This window comes from Atractosteus spatula, chromosome 20 (assembly GCF_055471065.1).
Source record: "Atractosteus spatula isolate fAtrSpa1 chromosome 20, fAtrSpa1.hap1, whole genome shotgun sequence".
NCBI classification, from domain to species: Eukaryota; Metazoa; Chordata; class Actinopteri; order Semionotiformes; family Lepisosteidae; genus Atractosteus; species Atractosteus spatula.
The window spans coordinates 5,204,553-5,224,614 of NC_142725.1; the positions used below are offsets into that span (position 1 = coordinate 5,204,553).

The window sequence follows — 20,062 nt, forward strand, 5'->3', positions numbered from 1 at the left end:
GGCGAGGTGAACTCTATCACGCGTGTCTCTCCTGCCACTCTACACGCTCTGTCCTGGCTCTCACCCAGACTAGTTAGTGGAATGTAAAGTGAACACTCAATATGAAATGAGTCTAAAGCGCTTTCCTTTTCACTCTCTACATTTGGTGGAGGTTTCGAACATTTTTCGTTGTATCGCTTCTTTGTCGTTTCGAATTGGCTTTCCTTTCAAAATGTGGGCATTAATTCACATGCTTCACGGTGTCAAATTGAAAAAGAACATTCATAAAAAGAGGTACAGGTGTATTCTTGAAACTTTCCGTGTTTAGATGTTTTAATTATTACCACTTGTTAGGAATAAATTAGAGTATTTCTGAAAAGGCTCTTGTTGTTAAGCCTATCCAGGAAAGCCAGGAGAGGGGGCATCTTGTGCCTGCAGGCCTGAATGCTAGCCTGTGAGAGCAGCACCTCAGTTCGGATACAGAGTGGCCAGCCTTGATTTAATGAAAGCTGACTGATGGAGGATTACTTTTTCATTGCCAACACTGTGCAGTTTCTCTCCTAGTGCCTGCAGATTGTCATTGCTGGAAACTGGAAGGACTCCCATTAATGGGATGATTCATGGCAGGTAACATCCGCCAGAGCAGAGCGTGATGACTCCTCTTTCTCTCTCTTCCCAGGGCTACGTGCGCTTCCCAACTGCTCGAAAGCAGAAAAATCTGCAGTGCGTTTTTTCAAGCCGAGTCCTTGACACATTTAAATTTATAGTGATAACCCAGGAGTCTTGAAGCTTTTTGGACAAGCAGATATATTGGTGTTTAAATAACAGATGATTTAGGGTTATTGCGGCCAAAATATTCCTGTTCTGTAATTGTTACAAACCCCCTTTGAACCAATTAATGTGGGAATTGACAGAGCATTTTTAATCACTGCGCCAGACATGTTTTGGTCAATTTCCTTCTCCATCTTGTTCTCCGTGATTTCTTTTTAAATTTTTGTCACTTGCTTTTAAAAACATCACATTTGTGACTTTAAAAAGTTTAGTTAGAGATCCAGAATAAGAAAACCTATCTTCAGCATAAGATTATTTATAGTACTGTAACAAATGCATGCTTGTAAAATACTTGTCAGTATAGCATCTGTGATGCATAATAGATATGAACTGAAACAATGTACAGTGCACATTATAGTATTATATTGTCATGCTACAATGTCATTGGTTATCAGGCTGCCAATCAGAAAGTGTCACATTACCTCAAGGCGGTATAAGTTTAGGCTTTGATACCATTTAAGAGTTTTAAATAATGAATGTCGTGTCTCATGGGAAGGACATTTTTCATGAAAAGAACATAGAAATGAATGTTTTAGCTAGTGAAGACTACTCCTGTTGACAGATTTCAGCCCAACTTCATATTTCATCCAGAGCTATACTGTATGTAAGGTTCACAAAGTTGATACTACTGACAATATGCAAGTTTGAAGAAGAAAAACTACCCAATGCAAGTGAATGCTTCTTCAAGAGCAGTAAGATACAAATGACCACAGTATGTAGCTACTGAGGAGAAGTCATAAAATATTAAAGAATGTAGCTGCTAATAACTTCCAATATTTTACAGAGGAGTGTGAGAGAAATCTGCAAAGGGAAAGGAGGAGAGATGTACTGTATATTTACACAGGAGAGCAGAATTTGGCAAGATGAGGATCTAATCATCTTCCAGTTACAGTATAATCTTCATTTATAAATATAGAATGTTTATATTACATCTCTAACCTGGCCACAGACATCTGTCATTCCCTGGCTGTTTCAATTATTTCTAACAAGTATCAAAGCCTGTCATAGAACATTGTGTACCATGAAATGGAGATCCATCCCTTTTCTAATTTCTTTAACCAGTACAGAGTCGTGGTGTCCTGGAGCCTTTCCCAGGAAGCATTGGACACAAGGCAGGACAGAGCCTGGATGGGACTCCAGTCTATTGCAGGGAAAATACTCACAGACATAGACATTCACATATTTAATAACCAGGGTCCATTTTCCGAAAGTCAATTTACCTACCAGTATGTCTTTGGGCTGTGGGAGGAAACTGGCACACTCACTTGGAAGAAACCCACACAAAAATGGAACAAACGCCACACAGCTAAAAGGAATTGAACCCAGGGTCTCAACATTGCTAGGCCATGAAGCTAACCACTGCACCACTGTCAACACAAAGAGACCATTATTAATTATACAGTACGTTCAACTCCATACAGTGCAAGAGCAACTATATGCAAGGTGACATTTTGAAAAGGGATCTCACAACCCCAAAAAACTAGGAACAACCATAAAAGAGGGCTGTTGTTTTTAAAGTTGTATAGATATGTATGTATATATTGTTTTCCACCTCCTTTCACCTACTCCTTCTGTATACTCTGGTCCTCTCCTTTTCCCATCTTCTCTGTGGAGGATTGGAGCCAAGCACAAAGGCATTTTATTAACCTCATTTCAATTAATCTTCCTAAAGCACCCTGTAAAACATGTCTTCTCAAATTAGTAATATATGGCAGCCTGGTTGCAGAATTTATAAACCATGTCTCGCTGACAAAGGTTACATGTGTAAATTATTAAATGTTTAGCATGCCCGGTTCTGTTTATTATACTTTGTCCTATATTCACCGTTGCTCAGAAATGATTTAATAAATCATTGCCTTCCCCCTCCTACAGGCCCTATGGGAGATACTTCAAACCCAAACATTCTTAATATGGCATTACATTATGCACAGCATTCCCACTTGTTTCAGAATAAAATACAAGAATTGAGGTCAAATTTATGTTCTTGCAGGTTTTCATCTGTCTCCTCCTGCTAAGTGCTGCAGAGAACAGACAGTTTTTTTTTTAATTGAACCTCAAGGTACAATACATGCATACCATCCGAGAAATAATCTCTGGTCAACATCCCACCAATTCCCACAGATAGCTAAAGAAGGAGAGCTTAGTATGCAAAAACAAAAGTATACTTGAGAAGGGTAGTTCTATTGGTTCCCATAATTAATTAATTAATAGTAATAATTCCTTACACTTATACAGCGCTTTTCTGGACACTCCACTCAAAGTGCTTTACAGGTAATGGAGGATCCCCTCCACCACCACCAGGATGATGTGATGGCAGCCATAGTGCACCAGAACGCTCCCCACACACCAGCTCTCAGTGGGGAGGAGAATAGAGTGATGAAGCCAGTTCATAGATGGGGATTATTAGGAGGCCATGACTGATAAATGCCAATGGGAAATTTGGCCAGGACACTGGGGTAACACCCTCTTTTTGAGAAATGTCCTGGGATTTTCAATGACCGCAGAGAGTCAGGAAGGTATAGTGTCCCCATCACCAGAATAGGGCACTAGGACACACACAGACCAGAGGGTGAGTGCCCCCTACTGGCCCCAGTTACACCTCTTCCAACTGCAACCTTAGCTTTCCCAGAAGGTCTCCCATCCAGGTACTGGCCAGGCTGAGCTTCAGTGGGCGGCAGTTGTGAGTTGCAGGGAGATTAGCTGCTGGCAGTTATACCCTTGTAGCTTCATCAGTAAAGGCCCTTGTGCAGCCTGCACATTGAGGCCTGATACAGACATTGCCAATACAGTATAATACAATCCAGTGTGAGTGTGGGCTATGTGATTAGTTGATTGTGGCTGGGATTCTCAGAGTGGTGCTGTGGAATTGTTTGAATATTGCCAGGACTGGGTCTGTTTCATCTCAGTCTGGAACAGTAACAGCTGGGACATGCAGTATTGTCAGTGAGAGCCATGTCCCTCCTTCGGTAGGTTGAATTAATGTGGTAAGTGGTTAGATGATACTACAAGCACAGTAGCCCTTTCTTTCTGTGCTGTATTCTTTCCTTGTGCTGATGTGCAAGTTATAGTAGTGAGCTGAATGGGTTAACAGGTGCAGATTCTGAATGGAGAGGGTACAAAATAGACAAATACCTGGCAAATCCAGATTAAAACAGTAGCTCCAGCACTCACAATGCGGTAAATAGGCTGGCTTAAATTACAGCGTTTGCTTACACAGTGGCCTGTATCCAGTATCTACAAAACTGTCTCAAGAAATATCCTCAAGTAACAATAAGGAGAATACTGATGTTCTGCCAGAAGCTGTCATTATCATTAAAAAAAAACAGTAAAAATCCAGTGTTGAGAGGATTAAGCTGACTGAACAATACAGTATGCAGTTGTTTAATGGTGCTCATTTAAAGCTTAATATATGCAGCAATAGCTCAGTGGGGGTTTCAAACCACAGTTTAGAGTTGTTAATGGGTGTGATTTTATGTAGCCAAGCACACAATTTGGGATGCAGAATTCCCACTTCTCTCTTGAGATGAAAAGGTAATTTGTTTTGTGACCTGAATCTAATGTTGGAGAGTCTAGCACATGCAAAATCAGAAGATTAATGGCAAGAAAAGAGCTAAAAACATAATCCTCTGCCTTTTTCTTTAAAAGAAAATCTATTCTTCGTTATTTTAGGAAATATCATAGTCAGTGAAACAAGATTTAAACACTGCAAATCCCCATGACAGGTGACTGGTACATGAGAAATGAAGCAAAGCAAAATATTTAAAAGAGATATAAATTTGCTTAGAGTAGCTTAGTCTAGAGGGAGCGTGGGAATTTCACTGTACCCCTGGGTAACGTATCAGGAAACCATCCTTGTTAGTTAAAATTTCCCATCTTGCAGAAGCCATTGTGTCGGCAAATGCAGGATACAATTAACACTTATAGCTCCGCTATGTCATCATCATACAATGTGAATCCTAACAGCATCTAATAATAATAGCATCATTCTTGTTGCTAAAAATAAAATTGTGTTTAATTAATAGGCATCTGCCCTTGCCCTAACCCTCCTGTCTCAGTGCTGGGTTTTGGCTTTTCATTCAGTGGCTCCTTGTTGTGTCCCAGCCTACAGCTGCAACAGGTACACCTCCTCTTCATCCTGGCGACAGGAGACCCACAACACTGCAGCAACCCCTGAATCCCCCCAAGTTCTGCCCACAGCAGCGCTGGTACAGGCCTTCTGCAGTGTACCCATCTCAGAGACCATCGCTTTAGCCTTAATGGTGGGGATTCTGCTTGGGGTCCAACCTTATTCATTTAGATGAAGCAAATGGATGTTTTCTACCCATTTCTCTGGTCTTATGAATCTTTTCCTTTCCTCTTTTCCCACTCAGTCATTCCATCCATTCGCTGGCAAGCATCAGCCTTTGGCTATGTCAGGCTAACCAACGCCTACCTCAGCACTGATACCTTTTGGGTTACACTTTCCTGTTCTTTCTGAGCATCTTCGCAAGCCCATTCTGGCATTCCAATCACTGCCATCGAACATCAGAGAGCCTGTTTTGTGTGTATCTGAACCAACCTGATTAACTCAAAATACTCTGTAATTAAGGACTCTACATCTGTGTGTAGGGTTTCTGCAGGCTCCTTTGGGGTCCTGTCAGCCACTGTCACGCCCTCTGCAGCCAGAGGGCGCTCCTTCTCTGTCCTGTCCCTAGTTTCCTGCCTGCTGTCCTTCCGGTCCCTCTCTTTCCCTTGGGCTATATATTTCCGGGTCTTGCACTTTGCCCTTGCTCAGCATTGACGTTCGGATGTCCTGAGACCCGCCTAGCACCAGGTCACCCCACGTCCGCTACCTCAGGGCATAGGTTTCTATATGGCAGTCCTGAACTCTTTGCACTAACGAGCCCGGGCCTTTTTCCCATTCCGCCGCTACGCATATGGGTCTTTTTCCACTCTCCTGCTCTCCACGGTTAGTCCCTTTGGACGTCCATGACAGCCACAACCCTTGCAGCAGCTTTCTGGCTCATTCCCTGCAACGCCCCCTGACAGGGGGTCCTACTGATCAGGTTGTATTACCTCAGTCAGGCAAGTTATGCTGAATAAACTATACTGTAAATACAGTACACTCTCCCTATAATCAGTGTCATGTGGAAGCCATAATCAGGGTTGGACTGAGATACTGAAATGGTGATTCTTGTAATATTATAATTGCAATTCCTGTACATCGTGTGCTTTTGTGAGAAGAATATTAAAAGAAGGATACCGCTTTCCGGAGGAAAATACAGTAAATCTAAATAGTAAACTAGAAAATAAAAGGGTTTTTAAGACAAATGAAGACAAGGCAGACAGCTTTGGGAAGTGAAAGTAAAATGGTTTATTTATGGTGTGTGGCAAGTTAAAAAGACTAAAAAAATGCACAATTGTAAGGTATTTTATTAAACCATTAAAACAAGTAACAATTAACAAGTAATTTATTCAGAAAATAATCATCATAAAATACAACCAGCTACCATGGACTAAATATACCATGTTGGTGCCTGTACATTTTGAGCTACATGGTTGCCCCTCTTTTCAATCAACATTTATTATAACTGCACAAAAAACAAGAACTAAATCTTTTAAAAAATCTAATCTAGAAAGGTATCAATTAAAATTTAAGTTAATGAAAAGATTCTCAACTACTAAGGACCCTTTCATCTACCCTTGTTTAGTCAATTATCATTCCAAAAATGCTTAGAGATTTGAAGACATGGTAATTAAATTAAAAGTGGCAGTCAAAAGCTGTTTTTAAATCCTGCGGCAGTATTTTGTGAAACCCATTGAGCATGAGCTAGTAGCAATTCATCTTTTAAAGACACTCTTTCTCAAATCTTCAGTGTATAGATATATTTTGTTTAAAAGTTCATCCTAATTAGAAATTCCTTAGCGTAATACCGTTCCCACAAGAGGGAAGAGGTCAAGATGTTTATTATTCCACTGTTAGAATATTAAATTAAGCTCCACATGACAGGCTGCACCAAGTGCAAATAACCAGTGAAATACAGCAGAGACTGCTGGCAGCCTGTTGAGAGCTAACTCAACTGTATTATCTGTTAATGGGAGTACACCAAATGCCTCTTGACACGTTGTTTATGGAATAACGTATTGAGGCCAGGGGTTTTTAGAAGATGGCTGTCAGGTGATTACAAGGTTTCTACAGCAGGCAAAGGCCCATAATTAGCAGGACACGCATAGCTTTGTGTTGGCAAAAAGGGCACTTTTCAGGATGCTCGAAATCCAGATGTCTCTCGTCTTAAAAATCAGGCAGTCCTCTCACTGTGCCTCTGATGAGCTACATTGTTTTGGTGAGAGAACTGAGCTGACTTGATCTCCCTGTTACAAGAATAACAGCAGTGCTGGCAGAGTTGGCTGTGATGAAACCCAGTTAAAAGATTTACATGTCAATTCTAATATCCGATAACTTTTCAGAGCTTGAATGTGTGTATTTGAAGCAAGACCAGTGATCTTCTCAGATGACACGTGGCATGCTGCAGTTTGGATGAGCTTCTGTTAACACTTTGTACAGCCTTTGTTAGTATGTGGATGGACGCCTGCTTGAAGCTCAATTGGGTACCAAGTCAAGGCAAGACTCTGTTCATCTGGTTTCAAGCAGTTCTATAAAATCACTTCCTCCATCCAATATAGGGTCCTGCAGGAGCCAGAGCATATCCCAGCAAGCAAGCAAGATAGTCCATTGCAGAGTACTAACAGACACAGACACACACTCACACCAGGGTTAGTTTTCCCAGAAGCCAGTTAACCTTACAGTAATTCTTTGGACTGTTGGAAGAAACTGAATCACCCAGAAGAAAACCACATAACCATGGGGAGACCAGTTCACGCCAATAGCACCCCAGGAATTGAACCCAGGGCCCCAACAACATGAGACAAAAACGACAACCACCACACCACTGTAACACATACTGATCAATAAAAACTTTCAGAAACTACCTTGCTGTTCTTTTTTCAAAAATGTTTGTTAGTATTATATACAGTATATGTATAGGTACATTATGGTTGTTGGGTGGTTTTGTTGAAGGCATGGAAGTATCACATTCCATTTGAACAAGTCTTGATTTTTCAAATTCAATTTTAATGTGATGGACATTGAATATCATAATCAAAGCATTAGGCCGAAGCTTAGATTTGATTCTCACAAAAGAGTTCTAACAACGATCTTGACTATAAGCAGGGGTGCTGCCACTCTTCTTTCAGTGGAGGAGCTACATTAGGGATACTTTAAAAAAAACGATTTCTCCTTAGGGAGCTGTAACCTTTGCAGTCCAAACAATGATATGGGAAAAAAGGGTCTGCAGTACTCTGCACACAGAGTGTCATTCTGGGATTTTAATGAAAGATATAAGAAATGTCATAGTGTGTTTTAGTTTCATATTATTTCCATGTGAGATAACATCATGGTGCTGTAGGATTTTTATATCATGCCAGTAAAACACATAACATGCTGTTATTACTTCTGAAAGCCTTTTAAAAGCTGATGAGAAATCATGTACTGTACATAAGGAAGTTTGTGACTGGAGTACGAAGTTCTAAGCCTCTTATTACAGGATGCAGTAGTGCATGATGCTCTTGAAGCTCCTTTCAGTCCAGGTGCATTCAGCAGAGTCAGTCTTCTGTTACACCTTGCTCCTTATTCATGCCTCAACTTTTGTCAGTTAGCTATTATCAGAGCTAAAAATAATAAAATAATAAACACTAACAAAAAGTGCTGTAATCAGCCTTCTGAAGCTGTAGATCCAAACTGTAATGTATGGACCCAAAGGACATATCTGAATGCAAATAGAAAATATCACAAGAGCTGAAAATTTAAAAGCAGGAATGATACGTTGACAACTGACGTCCAGGCTTTGTAGGACAAAGAAAGAAAATTGATTCCCAAGAAATAATTAAAGAACCTATTGATTTTGACTTTCTCTTCCATGTCTTTAGCGAGGAATGAGCTCCTTTTCAGGCTTCGCTGTTCTTTGACGATCTAGACCAGAAAAACAATGATGCAGCCGCTGGTACACCTCCCTTAAACAAGAGGTAGCTGTGTCGCAGCCCCCTCACCTTGAAGGTCAAAGGTAAAAGTTGATCCCCTGGGCTCGGCCCTGTCTGGCCCAAGTAGTACTGAAGGAGAGTTTCAAGTTCAGAGAAAGAATCTTTTGATTGTACAGTGCGCGCTGCAGTATATGGGCACGAAGACAGCATTCATGTTCACGCTTAGCCTCCTATTTACACAGATGTTGAGCTGTGCTGAAATCAAGCCAGAGGCTTGCTGTGGTTTTCCTGGTGGTGACGTGAGCTGTGCTGCAGATACCAACAAAGAGAAAAATGAACCTAGTTGTTTCGGGTTCCAATGGATTTTGTATATTTCCATGGTTGCTCTATGCCTCGGCCAGTCGGAAACACCCCGATCAATCTGCATGTTAAACGTGGAACCCGGCTTAGGTCATGACAAACTATGAAGAGACTCCTCTCTCCAGCACAGAAACCTAGAAACCCCCAAATCAAGTACACTATTGTATGTCTCGCTATAAAGGTATTTTGTAAACCTATTTATTTGCTTCTAGTATTCGAGTTGTGATACTACTACAATTTTACACTTGAATTGAAGTCCAAAGAGCTAAAGCGGTGATCTTCTGCACAGTGATCTGTACTCTGTTCCCTTTAGGCTAAACTAACATTAATAATTAAGATTAAGAATTCATATTCATAATATCAGTTCAGTGCTTGAAATTTTTCATTATCCTCTGTTTCAGGTTATATACATCATGAGCTTCATCTTTAATTCCGATATTGAAGCATTTAAGAAGCTGATTGGTTCAGTGTCTGAAGTAATGTGAAGGTTTCAAACAGGCTCACAGTTTTGTCTTTTTCTCTGATTCACCCTGAGCAAGTTTCTGAATATCCATGTTTCTTTGGATGTAAAATTGTAGCCCTATTATTTGTGACTCTGCAGTGGTACTTGATGATGTGAGTTGTGAGATAAAGTGAGTTGCTTTAGATTAAAATATCTATTTTATTGCAGTATTAGGTTTTGATTTTAGATTGTGGTTTCTAGTGGAAAATATAAATTCAAACAATGGGTATATGCTACAGATCCCTGAATGCAGACAAGGGCACAAGCAGCTTACTGTATAATGAGGTCATAAAGCAGATGTAGCAAAGATGATGATATACCATTGTAAGATTTAATTTTTCTACACAAATATATCTTCCTGATCTATATGAACAATATAGATCAGGTTATGTTATAGATAGTCTAGGTTCTGTTAACAAGAAACCTCATAAAATATTTAGGTTATAGCAAGCAAAGTAATAATAGGAAGAATTACAAACAAAATGCAATTTAATGTTTATTAATGCAAGGTGATCCAAAGTGGAAGAAGGAATATAAATGATGCATAGTGCATGTGTGATTAGGTGCAAGCAGAAGCTATAGATGAAAGGGATCTAGGTATTGGAAGAATATTAACCGTCAGGCTATTGCAACCTGACTACATGTGACTCACACTAGATGTGCCATGACTTTATTGGGCTGCCACTGGATAGCTACCATGCCTATTCCATCTTTATGCCTCTTGGATTCCACTGGGATTGCACCTCTTGCTGGTTGCCTTCAAGGGAGATTGAAGGGACTCTCCACATCTTCTCTCACTACTATACGTCTTGGCACCAAGTATACTACCTGCTCAGGGTTGCCCACTATTTAACCCTCTTTCTCACAATGGACATTAGTGCTCTCAGTAGGCACAGGAGTTATCATTTAAACTCACTCCATAATGAACACACATTAATTCAATTCAATTCAATTTATTTTTATATAGCGCCTTTCACAAGAAGGTTGCCCCAAGGTGCTTAACAAAGCAAGTGACCATACATGTTGTGAATACAGAACAGAAAAGACGAGAAGACGACAGAGGAGATGAACCAAAAACTCCTTAGTAAGGAGAAAAAAAAACCTCTAGGGGTCCAAGGTAAACTGGCTGCCCAACCCCTTTGGGCATGCTAACATTATACAATTAAAAAAAAGGAAAAAATGAATAGAGGTATTAATCCATTCATCATGTCTTCTGTATGTCAGTACTCCATTCAGATCTCTGTAAACCAACAAAATCCTCCTAAACAATAGCTATATACACAATGTCCCTCTTGGATCCATGGCAGTGATGCAGCATCCAATGTGGGGAGGAGAATAGGATAGTTTGGTCAGAATAGATGTATCTACCTGGTGGGCCAACACAAAGACACACAATGGCATCTACAGCAGCACCAGCAGCCACGGTTGCAGCAGGCTATGGCATCCCAAACATGGGGTGGGAGACTGGTCCATAAACTAGGGGCCCTGTAACTAAAGGATTTACCGCCAACTGTTTTTTTATTCATCCATGGATAATGAGAAAGACCTGCATTCTGTGATCTAAGTGGGTGACTTGGATTGTATACATTAATAAGTTCCATTAGATAAACTGGTGCCTGACTTCTGAGAGCCTTGTAAGTAAGTAGAAGGATTTTGAAGTCCACCTTGTACCTGACAGAAAGCCAATGAAGAGAGCTCAGTATTGGTGTTAAATGGTCATACTTTCTTTTCCTAGTAACAATTCTAGCTGCTGCATTCTGAATTGGCTGTAAGGTGTTGAAAGACTGATGGGTGCTCCCTGATAATAGGGCATTGCAGTAGTCTAACCTGATGTATACAAGATCATGTATTAATTTCTCTTTGTCTTGAGTGGAGAGAAACTGCACTCAAAAATCATTAACTTGTACTCTTTTCTCTCAAGGCATGTCTTGTTCTCGGGATCTTCAGATCTCTCTCTTGGGCTGCCCGTCCATCGGCACTAATGACACGGCATGTTACGTTCTGATTTATTCTGTGAAGCCTCACCTCTGCTTCTCTCTCATCTGTGGTAAGAGGATATGCTGCTACCTTGCCAAGCAATACCTCACTCCTCTATGTGCTAATGCCTCTTGTCAGCCTGTGTCCAGCAGGCCACTCCTGTGTCTCTGTAACACACTTCTTCACCGTTAAGTTGATATACAAGCTACCATGCAACCTGCCTGTCCAGAACCCATGGACACCCAGTACAGCAGCATTGGATAGATATTCTCAAGTTGGCTCATAGCTCACAGCGTCAAAGGCCAATAATATTTTATTGATATGCTTCAGTAAAATTAGATCTGCAAAGGTATGTTAACAATGTGGGTAACTATAGAAGCACTATGTTAAAATCACAGCAAAAACAGAAATACTATAATACATTAAACAAGATTAATTATCATAGGGGATAACTCTTGTTAAAGCAGTAAACATTTATATAAATGATGAAGAGTCATAACAAAATTTAGTCTGATTTTTTATTTGAGTTTACCGGAATCTCTGGATTTTGTCCAGCATGTTTGAAGGCCAAGATTACAGCACTGGCCATGTTCTTGATATTATCGTATTCCAGTGCTTTGAGTTATACAGTACAAAACATTGTCTGTTGATCTTATCACATCTGATCACTTTGCTGTTAGCTTAAACATATTTTCGGGGTAAAGAGACAGTCAAAGAAATGAAACACATTTTTCCTCATGGAGTTACAGCGCACATTATACTGGCAGGCTGTAGGAGTTCCATTAAACAAATGTGATTGCTAGTCTTTGCCTTAGCTGTGTAGGTGCTCATAGGGACTCAGAAAGGAAATAATAAAAGTGTTTGATATTCTTTGAAGAATATCACTAAAATTAGACTAGTCTGAAATTAAAACTTTCAACTAATAATGTCCTTAGATTAATTCTCACCTAAGACAACATACTGTAGCAAAGAGATTTCTTCTCTGTCAAAGCTGATTATATCAGGCTTTACTGAAGAACACAACTCTGATTACTATTATTTATTGTCCAACAGCCTCTGATTCAGGAACTGAGTGGACTGGAATGAGCATCTTTCCTGGGATAGTGGGTGCCTCAGTGATTTGCAGAGCACCTGGTTTATGAAGGAGAACTTCAGGCACAGAATTAAGAAGCATGCCATCTAGGGAACATATCTTGTGGAACTTTAATTGTGGACCTCAGAAAACCAGCTGCCTCACTTCAGACTCAGAACAGCAAGACTAAAAGATAAAGCCAGGTGATGAAATCATGGGAACTATCAGCAATGTTTAGCTCTCTGGTGCAGTGTTTTAGGTCTTCGGCCTTACTCTCTGTAAAATAAAGAGCAACAGATTGAAGTGTTCCCCTGTAAACACTACAGCACAGGCTGTAAATTATTTCTTTATTAGGGAGCTGGGCATAGATCAGGAAAACATATTTCCCACATGGTCGGAATTTATGAATGAGGCTGTCAAAATGGAGTTTCCTCTCGGAAGGAGTCCGACTCCAGGGGACCATGGTCGCACAATGAGCGCCAGCGATGAAATATTATTGGGCAGGTACCGAAGAAAGCCCAGTCCAAGGTTTCTGAGGATGTGGAAGGAATTTTCACAAAATTTGAAGAGGTTTCGCGAAATTCTAGTGAAAACACAATACTGTACGTCATGTGTCCTGAAATGTGAAGCTTGTCCTGAAAAGCTAACCTTTGTTGCTTCTGTGAAAACGATATGATTACATGTAAGGCTGTGGAATATACTGTATAATATGAAATGAGTATGCAGGTCTTTATAACCCCTTAATATATCTTTCTTAAAAAAAATACCTGTAGATTTCTGAGGTGTAACTGCCTGTCTTAATGGCAGGTCTTATAGCTTTTACAGAGTGAGATGATGAGTCCTGAGTGAACTGGTTTTATAGACAGTACAATGAACATATCATACTCCATTTCAGAGTAATACTACAGGGTATTTTATACCATATAAAGTTAAATATTTACTGTATATCTTGATTATTATAGTTAATATTCTAATCTCATGTTCTCAGTATTTTGCAGTTTTCAAAATGTTGGAATACGCTTAAATCTTTAGGTTTAAATAGGTTTAAAACAGCATGATGACCTCATTCCTAATTATTCCCCATCTTAGGAATCTAGTCACTGTTCGGACAGTTTTAAATTGGAGATTTCTTTGATCCTGCATTACTTTAAAACATTAAAAATTTCTCTCTGGAAAGATCATGGAAAGATTCTCTCTCTCCATGCAAAATGGAGGTTTGTATGTGAAGCTTTGTTTTTATTCATTACTATTACATCCAACACTTTGAGTCTCTAAAGCAAATAGCACCCTTGGTTTGCTTTGGTGGTTATTTTGTTTATGATCTGGAACGTGTATTTCATCCCATTTCATCCTGGCAGCCCCAAGATCCTGTTGGGAGAGGTTGTGGTCTGGGTCTCTTGAGAAAGAGAGAGCCAACTTGATTTCTGCTCCACCAAGGATTCATTCAGCCCTTGCTCTAAAGTCTTTATCCAGGGTGTTCATTTTACCAGTTAACTCAACGAAATGCAAATACAGCTAAAAGAAACACAAGATGGAGTTCAGGAAAAAATAAAGCCTTATCATACAAGAACCAAGACATTGTAACAGTCTCGGTGTCAACATGCTGCTAACAGTGTCATGCTGTAGTCCATGTCCAGCACCATTCATTCACCTGTGCAGCATTTTGCTTTTTGTAGTCATTCATGAGGTTGTGTATTTGTCAATCACCAGTCCTTTATATTTGAATTCATCTGGTTTAGCTAGGAAACTAAACCCGCAAGGTTTTGAGGCTTCACTTGCTGAGCCCCACCCCAAGTTCTTGAGTCACTGTGTGATAAGATAGGCAGACCTTTAATAGCAATTCACAGACATCCAAAGAGATGGAGGAAGAAAACTGCCTGATGGAATCATTTTAAGAGGGTAGGACATCAGGAAGTGGGCACAAAAACCTTCAAATCATTGATCATAAAAATGTGTTTTCATAGAACATAGAACAAAGTGATTTTAGTGCTCCACACAACACTAGGAAAATGTCATGCCCTGTACACCTAGAGGGTGTGTCTTGTTGTGTAGCCTGTTTACTTCCTGAGTCTGCTCTGCTCCTGGCTCAGCATTAAGGGTAGGAAAGTCAAGAGACCCACCTAGCACCAGGTTTCCCCATGTCCGTAGCCCGAGGGCATAGGTTTCTATATCGACATCATCTGACCCCCTGAGCCTGGGCTAACCTCTGGGTTGCCCCTTTTACCGCTACGCATAGGGTCTCTATTGCTCTCCTAGTCATTCCACTGCATGCCCGTCCGACATCTTTGACAAAAACTGGTTAGACCCGTTGAGCTCAACACATTCAAGGAATGATAGAAAACACAGGGCAGACAGAGAATTTCTGCCAGTGTTCACAAAAACCAGCATGAGTATTTTTCCAGGGCTATAAAGACCAAAAGTGAGAATGGAACATTTTTGAAGCAAAAATTAAAGATCTGTAAAAGCCAAAGCATGAATTAGATCCAGGTCTATTAAAAAGTTAAAAAGGAGATGGAAGACAAGAAGGGGATCTCTGGAACAAATAATAAAGGTGCTGACAACAGTGGCATCTCCTCCTCTATCTATTGTCCAAAACCCTGCATTAAAATGGGGCCTTGTGAGTTGTCTGTTTGGAGGACAGAAAGAGCCCTAGTTAAGCCAGAACTCACTCAGTGACTGTTGTGCTGGCTGTGCCCTGGAGTCCCCAAGAGACTGCATGTAATTAGCTGAGGGTCTGCTTTATCTGCCACTGAAGTGCAGATAAAAGTTTTTTGCTGGCAGCCCTACTACTGCAGACCATGTGGAGAAGTGAGAACTAACGTGTTAATTAAAGGCGAAATTTATGTGGGCCGGGTTGTTCAAGTCCAGAATAGAATTGACCTGGTACTTTGGAAAACTGCCATGGGATCTTTAATGACCAAGGAAGAGCATAAGAAAGATTACAAATGAGAAGAGGCCATTAGACCCACCTAGCTCTTTTGGCTGTAGTCAGAAGTAGTCAAGGACAAGGACCTCCTCTAACAGAAATCCACATTATCATCCTTGAACGCTGGGTTTGAAGTTGTGGTCCAGAGGAAATATACACTACCTACTAGCCTAAAACTCTTACAGCATCGCCCCAAGGCTGACCAGACCCAACCTTTCCTAGCTTCTGTGATCTGAAAAGATCAGCATGTAGTCTATAAATGACAGGCTGTCATGGGTCAACACCTCACAAAGTCCACCATTCATGTCCGTGTGACAACAGATCAACATAGGCTTGACCTGTCACATCTGAAGCTAACGTTCTTTTCCACCACATGAGGTACCGTATAAGTGGTCTACAAATCTAGGGAAAAAAAAACCTCTCTCTACATTTTTTGGAATATTAAGCCTCATCTTCAATCAAAGCAACTTTTTTTTAGAAAAAGGGAAATCCAATTTGAAAAATAAGCTCAATATTTCTTAATAGTGAAAGTTTGATGTGGTGGTAATTTGTAACTGAGTTGATTCTACTCATTTCCCCATACAGAATGAAGCACCAAGATTGCACTGTGGAAGAGACTAATTACTCCCATACATCCCATCAAAGAGCTTTCTAGATGTCACGCAGGCCTCAGGCTTGAGGATTATGTTGGCAGTACCATGGGATGAGTGCCAAAGGGAGGCTTTGTAACGACTTTGTCAAAAACAAATAAACACCAATCAGAGTGATGGGCAGCAGAAGGGGAGATCTGATTGGTTCTCTGTCAACATGACTTTTCTGGGAGGTGATTTATTCCCTGCCAGACAGCCCTGTTCCAGGAGGCCTACATCAATGTAGATGAATCTGCGAAACGCTCTGGCCCCAGAGGTTTTTTTTTTAACTACAGCATAAATCAGGAAGTTATGTTTTCCTGCCTAAACTGCAGACAATTTATGAATCCTTGAGTTTGTTGCCAAGTGATTTTGGCAGAGGGATCCAATGTTGTAATTAAGTAGAACCTGTCAGGTCCAGGGCAGCATGCATCCATTTCTGTGGAAAAAAAAAGAAATTTCTTTGTAAAAGAAAAAACAAATCTCACATTTTAAGGTTAGGAAGCTTATTTTGTAGTCTTGTAGTGTGCCTTCTTACTTGCTTTATTTACTTACTTACTCCAGATGGGAAATATGCTTTGCAGGTGGGTAAAATACATCACACAATGCAAAGTACTTTTAACACAATATGAAGCCATTAAACAAATCAGAAATATATTATACATGTCTGATGAGAAAGAAATATACTGTATCTATAAATACAGTAATTATACAATTGTTCCAATTAATCATGTTAGTTATCTTCATCAAGAAATTAATGTAGGCTGCAGTTTTTATGGTATAATAATTTATCAATTTAACAGTTTTATATGCGAATGTTTGTTTGTTTTTCAGTTGACTTTGGAATATTTCTGCTGCAAATTTATAGTTTAAATTATTGTGCCCATTGCAGAAGGAGACAGCAGTTTCTTTCTCTTAATTTCCATTCCTGGTTCTTAAAGGTCACAATCCTTTATAGCATCAATCAGCACATATCTCCTACACATTTTGTCTTTCAATCACATTCATTAGGTTCTAATAAAACTACTGAACTGGTCCTTAGTGTTAATGAATAGGAGTTTTTCTATAGGCTTCCATTAAAATGTCTTACTCTAACGTTTGGTCTAGTAAGAAAAGTAGAAATCCCTATCTTAGTAAAATAATTTTAACATCTTCCATGCCTAAAAAAGGGTATTTCACTTTAAAGTTAAACAAAAGAAATCATTTCACATATGCTCAAGCCATAAGAGACCTTCTGGAGCCATTACACTAAGCAGGGTTTTTAAAGAACACGTTTTGGCTGCGCACAGCTTACAACAAAAGCATCTGATATGGAAAAGGATGATGTGTATTTCTTCACTCCACAGAAGTTTTCCAGAAGTCCCAGTTTCAGATGATGTATTCATGACTGAATGAAACTATTGAACAATTGCTGAAGTGTCTAGGGACAGCTGTTCTTTCTTAAGTTTTCACTGACAGAGAAATCCTCTGTACCAGTCAACCCTTAATGAAATGGGCTATCTCCTACATGATTCTAATATTTTAACACCAAACAGTGACTGGTAAAATTGAAACATGGAAGGTGTAAATAATTGTCTGGTGTACAGCTGTGAACATGAAATCCATAGATTAATTTTCTAACTGCTTTATCTAAAACAGGTCACAGGGGAGCCAGAGTCTATCACAGCAAGCAGCAGGAGCAAGGCAGGATACATCCTGGACAGGCCACCAGTCCATCACAGGGATCAGGACACAGGTCACAGGACAGACACATACGCACACACCAGTGCCAATTTTCCAAGAACCCACTTAACCCACCAGTATATCTGTAGACTGTAGGATAAAACTGGAGCACCTGGAGGAAACCCTCACAAAGACAAGGAGACCATACAAACTCCACACAGATGGCACCCCAGGTGCTGGACCCAAGGCAGCTATTCTAACCATGTCTCCTGTCAACATTACAGGCTACTGTACTGTACATCCTAGTGAAGCCCAAAGATCTAAGAGTAAGGTATCCTTATAGGATAAACTGCACCACTTCATATCCAATTTAGAAATCTTCACGATCATCCAAAGAAATGGTAATCTGAGCCATTAAAACAAAATAGATAACAAGCTAGAATAAGTTTGTTGAAACAGTGCACTAGCTTTCATTTCTCATGCTAGTCTAGAATTTCTTCATGATTATTCTCCCAAGACTGGGTTTATATTCAAAGGTGCAATGATATCTTAGCTAATTCTATAAGTGTACACGCTACGCACAGCACATAACCCTTCCAACCTGTTCTTGACATAATGTTTGTGTAAGCACCCTACTAACATTCCCCTACTGATTACTCATGGCGTAAGTGTAATGCCAGACTCCAGTATGTTTATTATTGTTTGAAAGATTCACACAAAGCACTTGAGCTTAATTTTTCCACATAAAACTTAATCACCTTTAAGTCAAAGGAGGGGATCTCTCAGAAATGTATTAGTTGAGACCATTATACATTGGTGGCATAAAAAAAACACTAATGGAAATGTTGGGGATGTGAAGTACTCCCTAAATGGATTCTAAACAAATGAAAATATTTTTCCTCATTCCAAATAATGCATCACTGAAAAGGAGTAAGATATCTCTAGTCTGGTGGTAACCACAAAATGGGAAATCTATTTTTCCAAAACAATAAACAGTCCCTTACCAAAAGCTTAAATTTGGATTCTTCTGTGCTCAGATTTCCTAAATTCACTCTGTACAAAAGGAAGATCCCTCTCATGTGATTAGCTTCTTCTCCTGTATTCTAATTTTGATTGTCTGCGTACCTCTATTCACTCTGTCCAGAGACCCACCTTTCCTTAGTATCACCGTCTATGACACTAAGAATGATCTAGTCTCTTTTAAATCTTAGTGAAATGGCCACCTGGATTTTTGGTTTTTGATTTATATTAACTAGCTTTGCTTTTTGTTTGTACCTTTTTTTAAGTTAATTTAATTGTACGTTGAATAAGAACAGGGCTTTCCCTTTGCCAGAGGATTGAGAGAGTTGAAATGCTGGGCTACTGGCCTAGAGAAGTCTTTGATCCTCACTGATCTCGCTTGTTTGCTGAAATATAAATGAGAGGCTGTTCTCTGTAGGAAAAGGAATGAAAGAGTTTGCTGGACAAGCATGAGGGTGATCCTGAAATGGCCGGGCGGACTATGCAGTTGACTTCTGTACATTTATGCACAGGTAAGACTACAGTGTGGCTCCTGTGGGGTGTGGCTGGCTGCCGTGAACAGCTAAAGGAACTATGTACAAGAAGGCTGTGTGGATTAGTGGGCTGGTGGTGTGTCATGATCAGTGGGTCTGAAAAAAAAGGTTCCAGTGAAGTGTCCATCTGTAAAATAGAGCAATACTGTTTGACAACCCTGGGAATAGACAGAGTGTTAGGACAGAAGGGGAGGACAAGTGGAATGCAGTTCTGGGTGTGGCTATTTCTCCTGGGGTTGATATTGCGGAGGCTATTTCTGGCTCGGGTGAGAGTTCTGTCAATGATGTGTGAAGGATATCCCCTGTTAAAGAAAAAAGGTTGCATTCTCAAGGCTTCATTTTGGAAGTCTGTCTCATTCCCTGCCCTGCCTCTCTCCCTCTTGTTCCTGCCCTGTGCCTCGCTTCCTTACACACCTGGTGGAGACACCATACTATAGCTGAAACCATGTGTGTGTTTTCTGTATGTTGCTCTTTTATTTTGCAGCCTGGAACTCTCTTCTGCTTGTTACTTCCCAGCTCTAACTGAAACAAATTATAATGATCAGCATTGCGTTA

At 40.1% G+C, this 20,062-nt stretch overlaps 1 long non-coding RNA gene across 1 annotated transcript; it reads left to right on the forward strand.

Moving 5' to 3' along the window:
• Positions 1-11,606: 11,606 nt before the first annotated feature.
• On the forward strand, positions 11,607-16,437 carry LOC148817403 (uncharacterized). Its single transcript, XR_016094602.1, has 3 exons — positions 11,607-11,735; positions 12,719-12,940; positions 16,249-16,437. It is a non-coding gene; the product is annotated as an uncharacterized LOC148817403 (long non-coding RNA).
• Positions 16,438-20,062: the final 3,625 nt, after the last annotated feature.